Genomic DNA, 12,882 nt, shown 5'->3' with positions numbered 1-12,882 from the left:
TTAATATTTCCAGATGGGGACACCATTTATAGTACATAAGTGTGACACTACAAGTGGCAGCATGCACATGGGTGCAAGTGTATGCTGCCACTTGTAGTGCCACACATACACTGTATGGAAAAATGTATTTGGGCGCTTGACCATTACACCAACAGGGGCTGTAATGACATTGTATTGAAATACCTATAATTTAATATGGAGTTTGTTCCCCTTTTGCAGGCATTACAGCTTCCACTCTTCTTGGACGGCTTTCCACAATATGTTGGAGTGTTTCTGTTGAAAATTGTGCCTATTCATTCTGTAGAGCATTTATGAGAAGGCATGGCTCGCAAACACCGTTCCAGTCCATCCCAAAGGTGGTAGATGGGGTTGAGGTCAGGCCCCTGTGCGGGCCAGTTAAGTTCATCCACACCAAACTCCTCAAACCATGTCTTTGTAGTCTTTGCTTTGTGCACTGGGGCACAATCATGTTGGAATAGAAAAGGGCCTTCCCCAAACTGTTACCACAAAGTTAGAAGCATAGCATTGTCCAAAATGACTTGGTATGCTGAAGCTTTAAGATTGCCCTTCACTGGAGATAAAGAGCCTAGCTCAAACTCAGAAAAACAGCCCCATACGCTCCCCTTCTCATGTGCCCTCTAGAACTCCAGGTCCATCCGTAACAAACTGGCCTCCATCCATGACCTCTTCATCTCCAACTCTCTAAATCTTCTTGCCATCACTGAAACCTGGCTTACTTCTTCTGATACTGCCTCACCTGCCGCTCTCTCCTACGGGGGCCTTTCCTTCACCCACTCAACCAGACCGGATGAGCGTCCAGGAGGCGGAGTGGGCCTCCTCCTATCCCCTAACTGCACTTTTTAGGGTCATTCCTACTTTACCTTTCCTCTACTTCTCTTCCTTTGAAGTACACTCCATCTTGTTCTTCTCCCCCATCCACCTCCGTGTCTCCATCATCTATCGTCCCCCTGGCCCCACCTCCCTTTTCCTTGACAACTTCGCTGCCTGGCTCCCCCACTACCTTTCCTCTGACCTTCCTTCCATCATACTTGGTGACTTTAATATTCCTATTGACAACTGTTCTGACCCCGCCACCATCAAACTTCTCGCCCTCTGCTCCTCCCTAGGCCTCACTCAGTGGACCTCTTCCCCCACCCACTGTCTTGGTCACTCCCTTGACCTTGTCTTCTCTCCTCTCTGTGATCTCTCTGACTTCTCAAACTCTCCCTTCCCACTCTTTGACCAACATTTCCTCTCCTTAACTCTGTACTCCTACCCTGCTCCTACCTCGCCGAAAGCCACCCTCACCAGGTGCAACTTTGATGATATTGACCCTACCTCTTTCTCCTCCTCTCTTGAAACTTTCCTATCACACCTTCCCTCCCTGGTCTGTCCTGACCAGGCATCCTCTCTACAATCTCTCCCTCACAACTGCCCTGGACACTGTCGCCCCGGCCTCTACTGTCAGCAGATGCCGCCTTATTCCCCAACCCTGGCACTCCAAACTCACCCGCTTCCTCCAAAAGTGCTCTCGCACAGCTGAACCCCTCTGGAGGAAATCTCGTTCCCAGGCCAACTTCCTTCACTTTAAATTCATCCTCTCTTCTTTCTGCTCCGCCCTCTCCCTCGCCAAACAATCCTTCTTTAAGTCCCTCATTTCTTCTCAGTCCTCCAATCCCCGCCGCCTCTTTGCCACCTTCAGCTCCCTCCTCTCCCCCCACCCCCTTCTGTCCCGTCTTCCCTCTCAGCTTCTGACTTTTTTCTCTTCCAAAATTGAGGCTATCAGACTGAACATCTCCTCCTCCCATTCTCCCGCCTCCCTCTTCGCTTCACCTCCCACCAACAACCAACACTGGTGCTCCTTCTGCCCTACAACAGGTGAAGAAGTTCGCTCTCTCATTCTTTCCTCTCCACCCTCTACCTGCCCTCTCGTTCCCATCCCCTCTCACCTCCTTCGCTCTCTCTCTCCCACTGCATGCTCTTACCTCACACACCTTTTTAACCTATCACTCTTCTCTGGTATAGTACCCTCCTCATTTAAACACGCTCTTATCTCTCCCATCCTCAAGAAACCCAATCTCGACCCCACATCTCTTGCTAATTATCGCCATATCTCTCTTCTCCCCTATGCCTCAAAATTACTTGAGCGGATTGTCTGCAGCCGCCTAACCAGGCACCTCTCAGACAATTCCCTCCTTGACCCTCTCCAATCCAGCTACCGCCCCCTCCACTCTACAGAAACTGCCCTGGCCAAGGTTACTAATGATCTCCTATCAGCCAAATCCAAGGATCACTTCTCCCTACTCATCCTCCTTGACCTCTCTGCAGCCTTTGACACCGTGGACCACCCCCTCCTGCTGCAAACTCTTCTCTCTCTCGGCCTCCTGGTTCTGTCCACGCCTGGTTCACCTCATACCTCGCTAACCGCTCCTTCTCTGTATCCACATCTGGTTCTTCCTTCTCCCCCTACCCTCTCACTGCAGGAGTCCCACAGGCCCTCTACTCTTTTCGCTCTATACTTCCTCCCTTGGTGCTCTCATCTCCTCCTTTGGTCTTCAGTATCACCTTTATGCTGACGACATTCAACTCTACATCTCTTCACCTGATCTTTCCTCCACCCAGCTTGCTCAGGTATCAGGCTTCCTCTCCGCCATCTCCTCCTGGATGTCGGAGCGCTTTCTCAAAATCAATATTTCCAAAACTGAACTCATTGTCTTTCCTCCGCCCAGCCTACCATCCCACCATGACCTCTCCATTGTCATCAACAACACCACCATCTCCTCTGTCACCCAACTCTGCTGCTTGCGTGTCACCCTCGACTCCTCTCTCTCTCTTTTGCCCCCCACATTCATTCCCTTGCCCAAGCCTGTCTTCACTCTACATAACACGTTTCCTCTGCTCCACAGTCCACTGTTTGTGTACTTTACTTCACTCCATCCGGCGCTTGCTATTGGTCTTGGAAATGTGAGGCTTGCACGCAGTTGCTCAGCCATGGAAGCCTATTCCATTAAGCTCCTGCCACACAGTTTTTGTGCTTACATTAATGCCAGGGAAAGGTCGAAACTCTTCAGCTATGGAATCAGCAGAGCGTTGGTGACTTTTACGCACCATGCGCCTTAACAGTCGTTGACCTCCCTCTGTGTTTTTACGTGGTCTTCCACTTCATGGCTGATTTGCTGTTATTCCTTAACGCTTTCACTTTCTAATAATATCACATACAGTTGACCGTGGAATATCCAGCAGGGTTGAAATTTCGCAAACCGTCTGATTTCAAAAGTGGCATCCTATCACAGTACTGCTCTTGAAGTCACTGAGCTCTCCAGAACGACCCATTTTGTATCACAAATGTTTGCAAATGCAGACTGCATGGCTAGGGGCTTGATTTTATACACCTCTGGCAACGGGTCTGATTGAAACACCTCAATTCAATAATTAACAGGTGTGGCCAAATACTTTTGTTCATATAGTGTACGTACTTTAATTGATCCCAATAAGCAACGTGTTAATTCTGGCGATTTTCACAGCAATCTCGGGTAAATCGCAGCTTTGTATATTTGGCGACTTATATTCTTTGAATGGCCAAAAGTAGGCGATTTGCAGTGCTGTTACTAGACATTTTAGTGCCCTGGGCGAGACAGGTGCCCCCCATCTAACTGGGAGTGACAATCGTCGAGTGGGCATGGTCAACCTACTGTGGGGGCGTGGCTAGCGCTTTACAAGTTCTAGGGAATAATTTCCCACAACCATCCCTGGAATTAAATAATTTATATTTACATATAATAAATAGCCCTCCTCACCAAACTCAGCCCCACTGTTAATTAAGAGCCCCAAACCACCCTAGCGTTAAATTAAAGGTCCCGTCACCTCACCTTAAATTAATAGACCCCACTATTACATTAAAAAGCTACATCAATAAATTAAATTGACCCACCAGCACCCCACAAATAAAATAGTACCCATTAAGTAATTAGCCCCCACCTAAATGTCACCATTAAATTAATAGCCTACCTGCCACCCATGTACTAAGACATCCAACCTCCCTACCCTCATATCACACATTATATTAATACACCCCCCATTCCCTCACACATTATGGCAGCATACCCCCCTTCCCTCAGAAAGCATAGCAGCATGCAGCACCCCCCCCTCCACAATAGCAGCATGCAGCACAGACACCCCCTCCATAATAGCAGCATGCAGCACACATCCCCCCTCCATAATATCAGCACACATCCCCCCTCCATAATAACAGCACACATCCCCCCTCCATAATAGCAGCATACATCCCCCCTCCATAATAACAGCACACATCCCCCCCATAATAGCAGCACATACCCCCCCTCCATAATAACAGCATACATCCCCCCTCCCCTTCATAATAGCAGCATACATTCCCCCCCTCACCTCCCCTCCATAATAGCAGTACACATCCCTCCCTTCCCCTCCATAATAGCAGCAGTCCTAACTTTTTCTTCTTCTTTCCTGTCCAGCCGTCGCTGCCTGGCTCTTCTCTGCTTCTCTGTTCCTCTGCTGCCTAGCAACATCGTACCATTAGACGCTGAGAGGCAGAGGGCAGAGTTCAGATGGGGAGGAGCTGGGTTTCGGCCGCCATTTTGGATGCGCCGGGTGCCGGCAGTCTGATTCTGAGGTCTGTTAGCGGTCACCTGCCTAGTTATGGCTCTGGCAATTTGTAGCGTGTCGATTTTGGTTCCATCACTTTACTGGCGATTTGCTATCAACTCGCACCTTCATACATCGTCGGGTTCGAAGTCGACTGAGAAAATTGCTGAAAAAGGCAACCGCAGCTTGATAAATTCTGCCCCTAAACTCCAAAGGGGGTGTGTCTTGCTCCAACCAAGGGGTGTGTCTGGCTCCACCCATGGGTCTATCTAATGCTGACATGGGGTGTGTCCAGCACCACCAGGTGTAACCTATACTATTATGAGCAAACAAAAAGGATAAAAGAAAATGAAAAATGACTTACTTCTAATACAAGCCTTGTGCCTAATCATCTGAGTCCTTATTCTGTTTGCTGTTACCTGATGTATGCACATACTGGCTAGTGACCCCACATCATAATGTGTGCACACACACAATACTGCAGTTCAGGAGGGATCTAGGAAGTTAGCCTAACTTGCCAGGTGTCCAGGAGGTCTCCCAATATTTCCGGAGTTTCCCGGATATTCCTGGAGAATAGGCAACCAGACAGAGCTCCTCCTACATTACTCCTTATCTGTCAGGAGTCACACAGGAACCTTCTGGATTCACCAGACAGTCATATTTGGCACTACCTGCAACAGAGGTGCAGAGTCTAACGAGGGGTAGGTATTCACCAGGTACCCCCGAAAGAAGGTATGGGCTTGTCTGCTATCCCATTGAATGTCATGGCCTCTAAGCAGATTTCGGACGTGACTGGCAGGTGGAAGGAAACAAGTAAGAATAATGTGGAATATCAAGATAGCGAAATGTTTGGAACTCGCTAGCATAGATGTGGTAACCAAGATACTCTGACGTGGATGGAATTACCAGGAGATACTGCTGTGGATGGAATAGCTAGGACATACTGGTGTAGATGGCGTAACCAGGACACACTAGTATGGAGGGAAAATCCAAGACACATTGGTCTGAATGTAATAACCAAGACACAATGGCATGGATGGAATAACAAGAATACAGATAGACTAAAGGATGCAATATGTAGGATTCACAGGAGGGAGTCTGGATAAAACTGTAGTGAGCAAGACTTAATCTTCTGGCACCTTCTGACTGTCAGAATAGCCACATATATACTGGAGGCAATAGGGAGGCATGGAAGGAAGGGAGCAATGATGTGGAGCCAGATTTAAAATATAGAATGGGCATGAGTGCTACCATGCATGTCCGAAAAATCCAGGACGGCGCCTGCCATCTAATGAAAAAGCGACGTCATATGAGAGGAAGGGGATCAGCACCATCTGAATCTAGGTGATCATCTATTTGCCAGCCTACACTTCTGGGTGTCCGGGAGTCTGCTGGACATTCCAGGAGTCTCATGGACTCTGGGAGAGCAGGCATGGTAGAAATCTAGATTCATCATTTTGTACACAGATATCTATCATAACTACCTGCTCTTGAGAGCATTATTTAATAGGAATCTCACACTCACAGAAGTACATGTTAAGCAGTATAAAAAAAATGGCTACAAAATTGTGTTACTGTAGCACACTATAGAATTGGCGGAAAGGAAAAGAAAGTGCTGCTGGTGGATTTTATCTATCACAAATATAAAAAAAAAAGTAGTAAGGATTAGAGATCATCAAAACAGTGGTTCAGGATTAGTAAATTTAAACCTGATTTTTAATTCTTTAATTTCTTGTGACACAGGAAGTTTATTTACAAACAAATATTCAATAGGTGGGATTGTTAAGAATTATAATATCAAATGTAATTTGATTAACAAATTATATAAAACATAAACATGTGAAACACAAATGTACATGATAAGCATTTAGAAACAAAATTTTTAAACTTGGTTCACAAAATATTTCCATGTATTGCTGCCAGAATGTGTTTTTAACTGTTGACATTCCTAACTCAACCACACAATACAGCAAAATGAATTCACCGTCACCATCCCAGCTCTGTTCATGAACTATAATATCCATGAAATGCAAATTCTCATATCGGGGGGGAATTCAATTGACCGCGTTACTGTAAAATGTAACCCGGCCTGCACACTATTACCGATATTGCAGCAATAGTGCGCATAATTACTGTTAATACAATAATTTCAATGCCAGATTTTTGCAACGAGCAGAAAGCTGTGTTAAAATTACCGTATTAACGGTATCAAACAGCACAGCGCTATTCTGGTGGGAATTGAATTCTCCCCATAATGGCGTTCTGCAAAATGGCAAATCAAAAGTAGAACTTGAAGTTTGGATCACTTGCACAAGGGAGTGCACAAAATGTTGCCACAACTTTAACTCATCTGTAATTCTAAGCAACTTTTTCCCTAAAAAAAACTTTTTTGACCAACTCTTTTCTTTTGGAACCAGCATCTAAAAATCCATTCAATAAAAGTAGAACTTTTAGCCTTTTGACAATATTGATTAAGCTAACCAGAATGCATAAGTCACTAGTTTGTACCATTTGCATTTAAACTGCTTGACATCGGCATCCTCCAAATGAAAACAGGTTCTTCTGTGTTGTTGTATGATCCCAGTAACAGATACCTCCCTTTTGTTAGTGCAAATAGGTGCTTAGTAAATCACAGATGGACAGATGTCATAGTTTTCACAAGTATTAATCAATGTGTTTAACCTTGGCCTTGTGGCTATTAAATTACAGTTTAGAAAAGTCATGCAGATAAAAATAAATCTGATTTACATTGACTAAAGTGGTATATGGGGGAGTGATTTTCTTTTATATTAAAATGCTTAGGTGTCGTAATATAATTACGATCCAGGAGGAAATCGTTACAAATGATGCTTGGAGACATTTAAAATAAAACCTTTCATAATAACCTTCTGGGTAAGCAGACAGTTCTCGTGGGGAGGAACAATGTTGATAAAATTATCATCTTATTAGACTTGCTGTTGAAGGAAGATTTGTGTATTACAGATCTTTTATTCTGTCAGCACATTAGAGAAACCACTAGAGGGTTTGTGCAGTATTTAAATATGTGTAACTGAGTTACAGTAAAAGGCTGCCTTCAATCTGTCCCTGTCGTCCAGCTGTCTCCTGATGTGTCATAAATTGGGCAAAGTATTATGACCTCTGCTTTGATGTCATGTCCAATGAATTAGCCACACTAGCAGAGATATACGAAGATGTTAATTCCTATAATGGAAAAGGAAAAAGAGATCAGTGCCTTCTCCTGCTGTGTATAGGTTCTGTAGAATGTCATTAGTACGCTTCATTGGTGCATCTTTCTTAGTATAAGACTGAAATATAATTTTTTAAACATATATGATATCAAATCTGCTTATATATTTCAGTGCTTTCTCACCTAATTATGTCTGATTATACTTGCCACTAAACAAGTATTTAGAGTTTTAATATACTACCTTCACAAATATATTTATTAAACTGTTAAATAATAATCAGATGAAAATGTTTACGAATGACAAATACAAAGGGACTTATTCATGTCTAAATGCAACTTGCATGTAAGTTGCGTGTTTAAATAGAATATGCAGCTTGAGCGCAGGTTCAACTGTATTCAAATCCAAGCATATTTCTCCACTCCTTGAAGCTCCTTTAAATATTTTGCCTCACAATATAAAATGTAGCTTTTCCTTGTGTGCGCAATTTAAGATTTAGGAGTGTGTGCTTGCATTATGCAAGGAGTGCGCCGTTCTTCCCATCTCATTCCATTAGAAGGGTCTAAATTCTGCACTCCCATAGTCACTGTCATCTTGACTACGGCATGCACAAATCTCTATTAAAACATACATTAGTGCAAAAATAGGCACTTGGCCTACCAACCATCCACTTAACCTCTCACCTCTTCTGGTTCTCCCCTGCCCCCTTTCTCTCTCCCCGTTGCTTCACTGGCTCTCTTATGTACCTGATTCTGTTTACCCTCCCTTAGGATGTAAGCTCGTATGAGCAGGGCCCATCTTCCCTCATGTCTCCATACCTGTTCTTCCACTCCGTCTCTACTGTATCTGCCTGCCTGGAGTTTCTGAAGTACTGGTACTTTGTGTTTATTGTTCTGTACTGTCTTACCCTGTATAGTCTACTGTTTGTACCATGTACGGCGCTGCGGAAACCTTGTGGCGCCTTACAAATAAACGATAATAATAATAATAATAATCACAAAACTTTTTTTCACTGTAGGTTGCATTTTTCAGCTTTGTAAATTGCCCTCTTTGTGTATATGTCATGTATATATTTGTATCATGAAAATAAAATTAATTCTGGTGCTTTCAAAGTGATTAAAGTCAGCTGTAATATTTGATTTCAGAATTGCAATTGTGACATATTTTGTTCACATTTACATGTAAGCATTCCCGGTGAACATGGCAGCCTGCAGTCCTCAATTAGAGAGATACACATTTATGTCTGTAATTGGATTCCTATTTAATTTATGTCTGTGTAATTATTTTCATGACTATTTATTCTGCATTAAATTTTAATTGAATAATAAGAAATAATTGTTTTATTTGAAGTGCCATAGTTAATTATTTCATTAGTTTACTGTAGGCAGTTAGACCAGATCACATTAGTTGAATTCCGTATCTTCCATTAATTTTTCTATGTAAACATTGAAGTTGTGTATGAATGATAGTTTGCTGTGCGAGTTTGATAATTTCACTTATTACACTAGGGGCCCACCAATCTGATTGAAGGAAGGGGAGGAGCTCTACTCAATTGCTCCTCCCTAAAAAAAGTGTACCCTCTCCACTGCAAGACTTTGCTCTACCTTTGGCAGAGGCATGTTCACAAATAGATCAGGAACAATAGTTGTATAGATTACACATGGAATAATTAGATGTTTTAGTATTGAAGACACTATATCAGTATTTAAATGATCATTGATAGTGAGATCCATGGTGTGAGAATACTTTGGAACATGAATCCTGATGAGCTACTTAATTAAAATATTGGCAGTTATTTAGGCAGGAAATACATTTGGTATTACAGACATGAGAAACTGGAAACGTTGTAATGATGTCCATAGATGTAAAACTAGAAGCGTTTTCAATAACCCTAAAGGCTTTGTGTGGGCAGCTTTGTCTCAAGCAAAAATATCCCAACTTTCCTCATGTTGTTTTGCTTAGCAGTTTTGAGAACATTGTGAACCATCATCAGAAAATGAGATGGTGTTTCTACCTTAATATTTTTGGAAATAAAACTGTGTTATTCCCTGTCACTGTGTGTAGTGTAGAAGTGCACAGTTTAGGCAGGTCATCTCTTCTCAGTCCTGGCTAGCTCCTGTCCTGGATATTGATGACCAGAGGGTCCCTGCACATGCAGGTTATTTTTGTACAGCCTCTGTGAACATGTTGGGACACAGGTGATGTAACTTGGTGGTGCAGTGCAATCAGATGTCTCAATAATGCGGTCGCCAGATCATCTCTATATTGCAAAATAAACTCTTTATTTACACTCAATATTCACTCCAGCACATGCTTAAATGGTAATAAAGTAAATATGTACAGTTACAATACACATCTCCTGTCTCCTCCTGCACAGTTCTACATGGACAGAATATCATTGGGCAGTCACATCCAAAATGGTGGCTCTCTAGCTCACCATCATCTCTCTCTCACAGCAGTGTTCATTCACCCTTCCTCTGCGGGGGCAATATCTGTCTCTCGTTCTCTGTGGGGGTAATATATCGCTCAGGTACCTGCACCCTGTACCTGGGAAAGATGTACAGGCAAATCTTCAGTTACCACTTTGACAATTCACTGGTACTCAGAATATATGAATATATGATTTATTTTAGGCATCTCCCTGATTATTCCTTTAATTATGAGAGAAATTGTCTGTCTCTACTTACATTGTATTTTACATGCAATCTGAACTACTGCAACATCAATGACCATGCTTGCACTACAACAGGAGTGCACAGGAAAATGAACCATTATGAACTACAGACTAGCTTCTGATGGAGCATCACTTTTGACAGAGTATATACTCAAGTATCCCTTGCCTCTCAGGTGTGAACTACCAGTGGTAAGGTTATAGGACACTTAGAAAACTCATTGATACAGTATGAACCTCTATGACAAATACATTTAACAGACAGTGTGCCCCCTTAAGTAACATAACTGCACCAGTTTTGTAGCCTCGGCTAGTTGCTGTTAACACAGGGGAACAATGAGTGTCTCCATTTTATTTATATTTATGTGGAAAAGGGTTTTAGAATGAATAACATTTGCCATGTGCGGTAATAGTGTCCAGAGCTGGAATAACATGCTAAGCAGTAATGCTGATTTAGACAGTAGAGTATAGAAATGTGAAATTATCACTCAGGAATGGTGTTATGCATTAAAATTGTGACTCACCTGGAGCCAATTTAACACTTCCTGTCTCTGTATTCTTGGTGAATTAAGGAAAAATCAGGCTTTAAGAAGTAATATTGACAGACCTGAATGGCCCTATAGAGAGGGTTCAGTTTCAGTCCTCAATAGACCTTCTTTATTGGCTCTGGGTGAGGCTTTATTGTTCTCTTTTCCTTCACTTTTAGGTTAATAACTTACTAATAATGAAGTTTAATGTCCTGTTAGTGAATAGTATAGTATTCTTAATATGGTGGCTTGAATATTGTTATTAGTTTATTTATAAAGTGCCAACATAACAGGTTGCTTAGTAGATTGAGGGGATATAACACTACTACTTCTACTCTGCTCATTGTGAAACTGTTGATTCACTTACATTTTTCATGTCACCACTTCTAAATTTCCTCTTTGACCACTGAATATAAAGAAATGTTATATAATGGCATGAAACAGAAGGTAAAGATAGCCCTGGCGCAAACAAGCTTACAATCTGCAACATAACATAAATATTACATAAATGGTAAATAGGTAAAACATAACATGTTGCACCGCAATAACATAAAGTTGATCTTAATGATAATTACATAGTCACACTATATTATATTGTACTTTATTAGTATGATAGGCATTTTTTATCACTTCATCATTGTTTATAATTGCTGTTTAGTATTACTATGATTATTTGCTTATATTGTAGTATTATTATTTGATAGCTTGTAAAATCTATTATTATTATTATTACTGTTGCAAGTATTTAATAAAACCAAATTGATTTCACAACCTGGATTGCACAGTGGTCTAGCTCTGGCCAAGAATGCATTTTGTACATATAGATTTGAATGGGCTGTATGTCTGATCCTTAGGATGATGATGTGTTCCTTCCAACCTGTCAGTGAAATAAATCAAAGGTGGTGATTTAGAGTTTGTTGCAAGTGCATTAGATCTGTGTACATAACATTTATCACACTGCACACGTGCAAAACCTGTGCCAATATTTCAAACTGCACATACAGAACCTGAATCATCTTCAGACGTAAGTCTTATTTGCCAACTTTGACAGGATGATCTCTGGGAGGGGGCTCTGGGGCTCTGGCATGGGGTTGTGGCCACCCAAATCGCACCATTAGGCCCCGACCCTGTCAAACATTACCAATAACAGGGGCAGAGCCAGGATGTAGCGTTTAGCCCCGCCCCCAACCCACTTCACCTGTGAAGAGAGCAGAATGCATGAGGTTGCCTGGCTTTCCTGGGAGTCTGGGAGACCTCACAAAAATTTGTGAGTATTCCGGAGCATTCCGGGAGAGTAGGCAACTATGACGTAAATTGCATTGTGTTCTCTATTTTGAGTGACATTGCTCTACACATGCTCAAAAATGGACATTATGCCAGGGAAAGCAACGCATGCAATTCAAGTCTGAATGCAAATAACACTTCCGACTATTAGGATAACTTATTGGCAGGACCTATGGGCCTAGATCTTGAATAGGTGTTACCGTAATATGAGAAGGATGATGAGTCCACTCATTTATAAACTAAACCAGGAGCGTTGGTTTATTTAACAGGATACAGTGAAGTATATCTTGCAGTATACAGGTTATATACCTTGCAGTTGGTGAACACAGGTCTGCTGTGTCATATACAGTCAGCAGTCCCATCGAGGTTTACTTCGTACTACACAGCCGTGTAGTACATCTATTCAGCACATATAGCACTTGCGAGGCTAAGGCATTAATATGCTGCATGTCAGTGCAGTTCCCTATATTGCCGGCACATACCCAGCTTACGCTGCTTCTATTACACCTAGCCGGATGTCACAGACCTCTACACAGCACCGACGCTGCTGATACACCATAGAGAGCTGGGAACTGCCGGCAGAGAGGCCATGCAT

Source organism: Mixophyes fleayi, chromosome 5, assembly GCF_038048845.1.
Source record: "Mixophyes fleayi isolate aMixFle1 chromosome 5, aMixFle1.hap1, whole genome shotgun sequence".
NCBI lineage: Eukaryota > Metazoa > Chordata > Amphibia > Anura > Limnodynastidae > Mixophyes > Mixophyes fleayi.
The sequence above is the reverse complement of the archived record's forward strand: the minus strand, read 5'-3'. Positions refer to the sequence as shown.